The 8,216-nt window shown below is 44.1% G+C and overlaps 1 protein-coding gene and 1 long non-coding RNA gene across 6 annotated transcripts in view; one reads left to right on the forward strand and one right to left on the reverse strand.

The window, feature by feature from the left end:
- PAK5 (p21 (RAC1) activated kinase 5) overlaps positions 1-8,216 on the forward strand; it is a 121,887-nt gene that overhangs the window by 60,972 nt on the left and 52,699 nt on the right. The gene's annotated exons all lie outside the window — the stretch shown is intronic.
- On the reverse strand, positions 337-8,192 carry LOC108449352. Its single transcript, XR_001865518.1, has 2 exons — positions 4,841-8,192; positions 337-4,025 (listed from the first exon to the last, which is right to left on the reverse strand). It is a non-coding gene; the product is annotated as an uncharacterized LOC108449352 (long non-coding RNA).

An 8,216-nucleotide genomic window follows, 5' to 3' on the forward strand; every position in this document is an offset into this window, starting at 1 on the left:
TGTGACGGGGGGACCACCCCGCTGCGGCCGCTGCCACTCGGGCTCGGTTTGGGGAATGTACAGTTACTTAGAGGAGGAGGATGTGCTGTGGGCTGCTGAGGATGCTAAATACATTCCTTCTCCAAAAATGATTGCATTTGAGACCGGAAGGTGGAGTTGGAAATGGTTATTTGCTTATCTCGAATAGCTTTTTTTTTTTTTTTGTCTTAAGTTTGAAGTTTATACCTGTGTCTTATGGTTTCAGTGGGAATAAGCTCTGCTTCTGTTTCAAGTCAGCGTTTGCCATGACAAAGGTTGTCTCATGTCAGTGTATAATTGTAAAAATACTGCAGAAAAGAAGACAAATTAACCTTTAATAAGCAGGATTACAACATTTTGTTTCTAATTTTTAGGACATGACTCTGAGCCTACTGTAAACAATACTTTCTGGCCATTTAAATCACTGCTTTACTCCAAGAAGAATTAAAATACCCTAAAAGAAATGGCATGTAACATCAGCAAAAAGGCAGCAAGCAAAACTGTCAAGTGCCTCCATTCTTCTTCTCTGTTCTTTTTAGCCTCTTGTATCTTTTGGGATCTTTGAGCTAAGAGCTGAGGTTCCCTACATGTGCTTCTCTGATATATTCTACCAACTTCTTTACGGTGACCTCTCATTGCAGTAGTCATCAGGGATATGTTGCGTGACTCCAGCAAAATCATCATCAGTTATCAACAGTTTTGCCTTTTGTTATGTGCACATCGTATTATATCCTTGGCTTCCAAAGTGTTTTCTTCCTTGCTTCAGGAATCTTGCTTTCAGCCTTCACCCTTCAGTCTTCATGAAATTAATTAAAAAATAGAAATTTCCAAAGTTAGATGTTTTTCTGCTTGGAAAGTCTTTGAAGCTTGAATTTCTACTGTCTTGCTTTTTCTGCTGTACCCTTGGTAGCCTTTTGTTCAGAAGGGTGTGGGTCTTCAATACTCCACTTTCTTACTGGCACATATGCCAAACTTCAGTACTTTAATAATGTTATTGACGCTGGGACCTTTTGCACTGGGTTTCTCATTCTTCTCATGCCTTTTGTTATCTTTGGCCTATTAACTCTGATAGATGATTAAATTTAATTCTATGAAGTTGAACTTGATTATTTAACATTAATTAAACTACTCTGTGTTTCCATTCTTCAAATCTCTTGAGAAAGAATTACAATATTCCCTTTCTGGTGTAACCTACATTAGGAGAATTGACTAAACTTTGTAAAGCTGAATAAGAGGGATAGAGCTTATTGGTTTCTTCAGGGGAATGTTGGTAATGCCTGGTGTTCAAGTTGAAGTGATGGAGACACTGGGCAGTGCTTTGCCATAAAAAAAACCTGTAAGTAGAGCTGGTTTCCCTTCTTTTTTCTTTTCCCCCTGTTTTTAAGAATAGCCTTCAAGCTTCTGGTTTCAGGAGTCTCTTTATATCTCGTCCAAATTCTCTCTGTGTGAGACCTTGTCCACAAGCGTGGTATAAATCACAAATTAGGTAGTATAGGCTGTCTGAACCAATATTTTAAAATTAAAGTCCTTCTTATTTTAACCAGGGGCTTCAGAACTGACTGAGTTGATTTAATCAACTTGAACATATTTAATTTGGTATAAAATATAATGTTGACCTGGATTTATTTTGAAAGGATTGAACAGTTATGAGACTTAGATTTTCATCTGGGTTTTTTTAATTTGATTTATGTATCTTCCTCTGTGGCATATTGTAGACAGTTCTTATGAGACATTTCAACTCTTTAATTTAATTCCTTTAAGTGGATGCTCATACCATAGCTGCATATAGCAAAAGCTTTCTCAGTTATGTTTCTGGTACCACTTCTTGAGTTTATTCTGCTAAATGTTTCCCAGGGGTTTTCTCTAATACTTGCATTAAATCCACTGCTTTTCAAACATTGCTGCCATAAATTCTCAGGCTAATGTATCCAAAGGAAACAAATAGGAAGATGGAAGTAGAACGTTTTGTACCTGGACAGATACTACAGAGGTTGTCCCCTGGGCTGGTTCAGCCTGATGGTAAATCTGTTGTAACTGCCCGCTTTGCCCCCGATGTGAGCTAGCAAACGGCTGCATCCTGTCCCAGGTGATTCTGCTGGATTGATGTTGGCATTGGGGTGTCTCCTGTGTGTTGTCTGACTGGCACGTGCAGCACAGCTCCGCTGCTCCTAAAGCAGTGCGTCACAGCTAGGAAAATGAGAAAGCAATGTAAAATGCATGACTGGCTGGTTTGCCAGTCGAATAAGAAATGGTTTCTAGAGGCCGTGAATTATGCGCTAAGTCATTTTTAATATTAATTTTATTGGCGCTTTATAAAGTGGCTCCAGCAGTGGCATTTTGAAAAGGTTCAAAATAGTTACAACCTGCAGCAAAGGGCAGCTCCAAAAAAATGATTACTTTTCCAGGAAAACCAATGGCAAAATAAGCAACTTCTTGCCTCAGGGAGGAAAAACAGACCTTGGTCCTGCAAACTTTGGTACTTTGCAAACTTTACTCTGCTTTGCTTTGAGTACAGGAATAGCCTCATTAAACCTTTTAAGACCAAACAGCTGGAATAAAGTTATGCCTGTGTGTGTGTAGGATCAGGGCTTAAACCCCCCCTCAGCATCAGACCTGATCTGTGTCTCCACCTATGGGCTTGTGATTTCCCATGGAAATGCTCACATGATGAGGAGGGGTCTCAAAGGTCTGAAATCCAGCACGGGCTCCTGGGGTGGTGTGGGCAAATCACTTCACCCTGCAGCTGAATGGGGCTTGTGCCACTCGGTGTTTCCCTGCTCTGCCTTTTCCATGTAGGCAGCAAGTCCTTCGGGGTGGGACTGCATTGGATGTGCAGCAGATGCAGATCTTCCCCGGGAGCAGACCCTGCAGTCTTTGTAATAACTGGGATGAGTTTGGCTCTTTGGCATCCATTAAAGAAAATTCAGACAAAGCCCCTCAGAAGAGTTAAATCAGCATAGTTCCTGAAGTGGAGCTGGGATTGGTGGTGTTAAGATGTCTGGTTTAGAAATGTATTTTAAAAAATCCTCTGCAATACCAGGACATAGCCAAGTAAAAGGTATTCTGGGCCAGGTTTTGCAGTTACTTGGGCTTCAGTGATGTGCGAAGCATTGTGTCGACACAAGATCTTTTCCCTGTCTGCACAAGTGGTGTTTTTACCACGCGTTCAGAGTTTTTCCCTGTGTGTGGAAATACCATTGCTCATTGAATTTATTGTTGCTGATGGGACTGAATCATCTGCATAAGTCCCCGAGGCAGGATGCCATGGAGTAATCCATGGGGCCTCATCCTGTGGGATGCAGAGGGCTCCTGGTACCCAGCGCAGTGTCAGGTGAGGATGGGTCTTGAACCTCCCCTTGGCCAACGGCTAAGGGTCCCTTGGGTGTGGTGCTGCTGGAGATACCTCTTCTTTCCTCTGGCTTTAGCAGCTGGGAAGCGTTCAATACCATTCCTGGGTCTGGGATTCTGAGCAACAAACCTGGGCAGGATGGACAGCTTTCTTGGCAGAGAAGGAAAGAAAAACCTGAGTTGTGCTGGCCCAGGTCTGTGTGCACATCTCAGTGTTTGGAGGAGGCGCTGGGAGACACCAATACAGGAGTGTTTAGAGATGGTGGTGAGGAGACTTCTAAAGATGCTCTGTTAAATCCCTGCCTTGAATAAGACCTTGCAAAGTTCTGGGCCTGCTTCTTCTGCTCCAGCTGTTTTTCATGTTCTCCAAAACAGTATTTTTGATAAATGTGCCATGTCCTTTTTGTTAAAAAGACGTATTTCAGTTTTCATCTGACTCATGGTGGGATGTTTCTTTTGGTCTCCCTTCACATCTTTTCTGTAATTGTTTTTAATCATTCGTAGCAGAATGGGTGAATTCCCTTCTCAGCCTTTCCCTTCATGAGCTCCCAGGGGCCTTTGTATGAGTTTTTCCTCCTTCACCAGCTCTGTCCTTGCTTGCAGGGTACCCTCCTGCAAATCCCCGGATCGCTGGGTATTGGCCACCATGGGTGTTGTTCCTGTATTGAAAGGGAAAATATTTAGCAGCAAGTAAAATGTTCACTGGTGGAAAGCTACAGCATCTGCAACCCTCGGTTGTGTTTATGTTAGCAATTTCAATATCTTTGCCGTAATAACAGTAATTTAAACAGGTACTGTTGACTGAAGGGCAATTAGGGATTGTTGAATTTTGCATTTCCCTGATACTCACCACAAGCTGCCACTGAGCCCCACTCTGCTGGTATTTATAGAGCTACGACTGAGCAGCTCCTTTGAAGTCAGAGGCAGCAAAGGGACGTGGAGCTCGTGGAGCACTGGGAATGGCCCCCGGCACGGCTCCCCAGCCACGGGCCCTGTTGCTGGATGTGGTCACAGAGGTTCGGGTTTTTTTCCTTCTGCAGAGATTCCTTCACAGCTGCTCTTCCTGACAGCCTGATTTATACCCTGGGATTTATGGAGCTGAACAAATGATTATAGAAGAGCTATGTGTTTTATTACACGGGGACCAATTTTCCCAAGCCAGAGGGCAAATCCTCTCTTCTCTACCTGCAGCTGCTGTGCATCCTCTTTGATAGTCTGAAAGCTGCAGATTAGGGGATTCAGAGGGCCAGAAGAGTAATTTATCCTCCTTTGGAGCCCAGGAGTGCAGTAGGTGTTGCTGCGGTTTGCCACCAGCTGTGACCTTGCTGGGGGATGCAGCAGGGTATGGGATGTCCAGCAGAGCACAAGGGGAAGCAAGTTTTTCAAAATGGGAATTGGAGGAATTTTGTTTTAATTTACATTTACTGGGTTTTTAGTCGCAAAGGCCATTACAGGAGGAAAGCTGAGCACTTACCTCCATCGCCGTGAGCTACTTCAGTAGTCCAAGGATCCACATCAGCACTGCCAGAGGTAATGAGACAGACGTGCGTTAAAAGCGTTGCCTACTCCTCCTCTCTCCCAAGCATTCCGTAGCAGTAGGCTTGCACTGATGTTGCCAAGTGTGAGATCTGGCCCACAGGAACCTCACTGGTGCTGCCCAACAAGCCAGAGGAGACCTGGCTGGGCTCTGGGATCCTGGCACTCTGCAATCAAGAAATGCAGATTTCCACGTTTGAACCAAGCCCATCGAGCCTGGAGCATTGCCAGCACCACAGAGTTGCTGTTTCCATGGAGGCAGCTGTGAAAGCAGATTTTTCCTTTTAAAGAAGGCAGAGCCTGGGACAAAGCACATGTACTCTAATGGGGTGGAAGTCCTTTACCAGAAAGTGAACCCCTTTAATTGCTCCTGCATAAATGAGATGTTTCTGAGGCAATGGATGGAGATGGGATGTAACTGATCTCATAAAGTCTTGCTTCCATGGGAAAAGAGAGAGGGGTAAAGAGCTGACCCCAAAGGAGTTTTATGGATTTGTGAAGAGGGCTGACGGGTCTGTGTCTAATTAACTCATTCTGAGTGATCAGGCTGCTGGGAGAAATACAGAGGGCAGACACAGCAGAGGGGACCTGCAGCTGCTGCCACACTAATTGTGCTACCATCACTTCACCTCATGGCTGATCAGATCCTCCTCCCTCCGCTTTAAGAGATGCTGGGCTGCCTTTCCTCTTCCATTCTGAATCAAGTCAAAGCTGCTCGATTGATTCAACTCCTTCTCACCTGGCCTCTCCTCCCTTGCTGAATTTTCTATTGCAGCTGTCCCCTCTGGCTCAGCCTCCCCTCCTCTAGGAGCCACTCACATTGATTTCTCCACGCTGCTCTTGTCTTCCCAGAGAAACCCAGCACTATTCCTGTGTTTGTGCCTCCTGCCCTGCCCTCACCGCTCCTGCATTTCCCACTGCAGGCCCCTGTCTTCCTTGCCACGCTGCTGACCTGTGCTGGTTTCCCTGTAGGGATTGTCTATTCCTTGCATCCTTATTACAGGCACATGCACAAGGGCTTTTTCTTCAGCGCTGGGAGCACCCTTCCATGCAATTGCTGTCTCGGCAGGGAAATGGAAATTGATGCTTTTGCTGGTTGGGGGATGTCGTGGTGTGGTGGTGGCTCCTCACCTGCCCAGTGAAAAAGAGCCTGGTGCTGGTAAAGCACAGAAGAAAGCCCTAGAGTGCTGGCTCTGGGAGGGGATAATGCTGCTTTTCCTGTTTTCTGATTCAGCAGCATAGATAGTGTTCAACATACAGAAGGCCTTTGCACAAAGATCAGGCGCACTGCGGAGCGGATGGATCACGGGGCAAGGAGGAAGGCAGCAGCGGGAAGCAGATGGGCAGCACAGTGTGGGGCTTTCCATGGCATTTGCTGCTTTGCTGTTGGAAGCTCAGAAAGGAGTTGCAGTAGGACCAAAGAAAGAGGGAAAAAAGATTGAAACTCATCAATATTCAGAAGAGCAGACAAAACAAATATATTGACCTAAATGACCAGTGGTGACTCAGAAGCTTAAGGGAAATATATGTAAATAGTGCCATTAACAGCTCGAGGGCTATGGGGAAAAGGGGCTGCTGACTTCTGAAGGAAAATGCAAAATAATGGAAATAGTTTCTTTGAGGGTCCACTCTCTTCTGCCCTCTGTCCTTCCCCACAGAGACTCATTCCAAAAGAGACTTGTAAGTTAAAATATTAACTTCTACCAAAACCAATTCAAGCACTGCTGCCTTCCTTGGAGGAGAGTGTTTCATAAAGCTAATTTGGAGAATAATTCGGTCTGAATCATCTCCACGTGATGCATCCATATGAAATGCAGACTGATTGCAATTTCTGCCTGTGTTTCTCCCAGCTGAAAGCAAGCTGACCTGCAGGTTTTTGTTTTGGTGCATCTATAGGAAAATTTTGCTTTGCTGGCCTATTGTAATTTTTTTCCTTATTCCCAATTTTTTAAAATACACAGAAGGGATTAACTGGAGTGGAAGGCTTAATTGACCTCTTTCAAACAAATCTCTTCCCTAGGGAAGCTTGAATTAAACCCCCACTTTCATTCCTGCAATTTAACTGACTGGTGATATCTCATCTGTAAAACAATGTACTCTGATTAAGCCTTAATGTCTTAGACTTTCAAAAGCTGATTTTATAGAGATACAGAATTTGTAACACTTGTCCTAAAACCTGCCATGTTAATCATTTATTAATGTTCTATTCTGGTTGTATCTTTTACGTTTGTGTTTGCCTCTGTATTGCCTTGCTGTGTATTTATTGATTTCAGTTCATGATTACATTAAGGAAAATCCTTTTTATCTGCTACCATGAGGAATTTCAGTTGAGGATAGTTCTTAGATCTTGTATTATTTTCCAGCAAACTCTGCGAGTCAAGAAGGGAGAAGGGGGATAAATTTGTTTTTGATAGCCGGAGGTGACAATGTAGGTAGGGACAGAGTTAGTGATGAAGGTGGATTTGAGATAAAGTTTGGAAGGTTATTTTGCATAAGCAGGGAAAGAAGGAGTGGTGTGGAAAGGATAGGCAGGAGCTGATGGAATTAGTCCTTTGGGAGCCAGCCCCAGCTCAGCACATGGAGCAGAAGCATGGCAAAACTGAGAGCCCAGGAAAAATGGGTGATGTGGAAGATCTGCAGAATGTCCTGGCTCTGCTTGGAAAGTGGAAATGGAGAAGGAAGCTACTACTGAGTTCCCTTCGAGCTTTTGAGATTGAAATATGCCTTTAGCCAAGAGAAAGAAACCCTGCAGTTCCTCCTCCCAATCCATAATTCCCTTGCTCTGATTATTACCAAGTGTGGAAGCATTTGCCTCTGCACACGTGACGGATGCCAGCGGCATTGGAAAGCTGTCCTTGGAGGGGGAGAAAAAGAAGAAAGTCTTTTCTTGCTGGAGCAGAGTTCAGTGGATCATTTCAGATGCTCATGTTCAGATTATTGTCCTTCTCCTTTGCCTTTTCCTCTGAATTAGAAAACTGCCTATTAATAAGCTGGTAGGCGAGCAGTGATTTTGCATGTTAAACAGCGTGATTGCTTCATCCCAGTGGGATTGTGCTCTCTCTGAGTTGGACAGCTGAAAAATACATCTATTGGTAATTAAATTAGACTTTATTTACAAATATTGGCTCAGAGGTTTTCCAAGTCGGAAACTTTGATTCCTTTTCCTTTTCTGATGAGCATAAGCCTTGCTGGATTCAGACCAGATAATGTGAAGCTCAGTCTTTTTCCAGCTTTAGAAAATCTTGGCTTAGGAAATATTGATAAAAGGGCACTTTGGTTTCCATTGGGAAATGGGAGATAGTGGCAGCAAAGGA

Source organism: Corvus brachyrhynchos, unplaced genomic scaffold (assembly GCF_000691975.1).
Source record: "Corvus brachyrhynchos isolate BGI_N302 unplaced genomic scaffold, ASM69197v1 scaffold69, whole genome shotgun sequence".
In the NCBI taxonomy this organism is placed as follows: Eukaryota; Metazoa; Chordata; class Aves; order Passeriformes; family Corvidae; genus Corvus; species Corvus brachyrhynchos.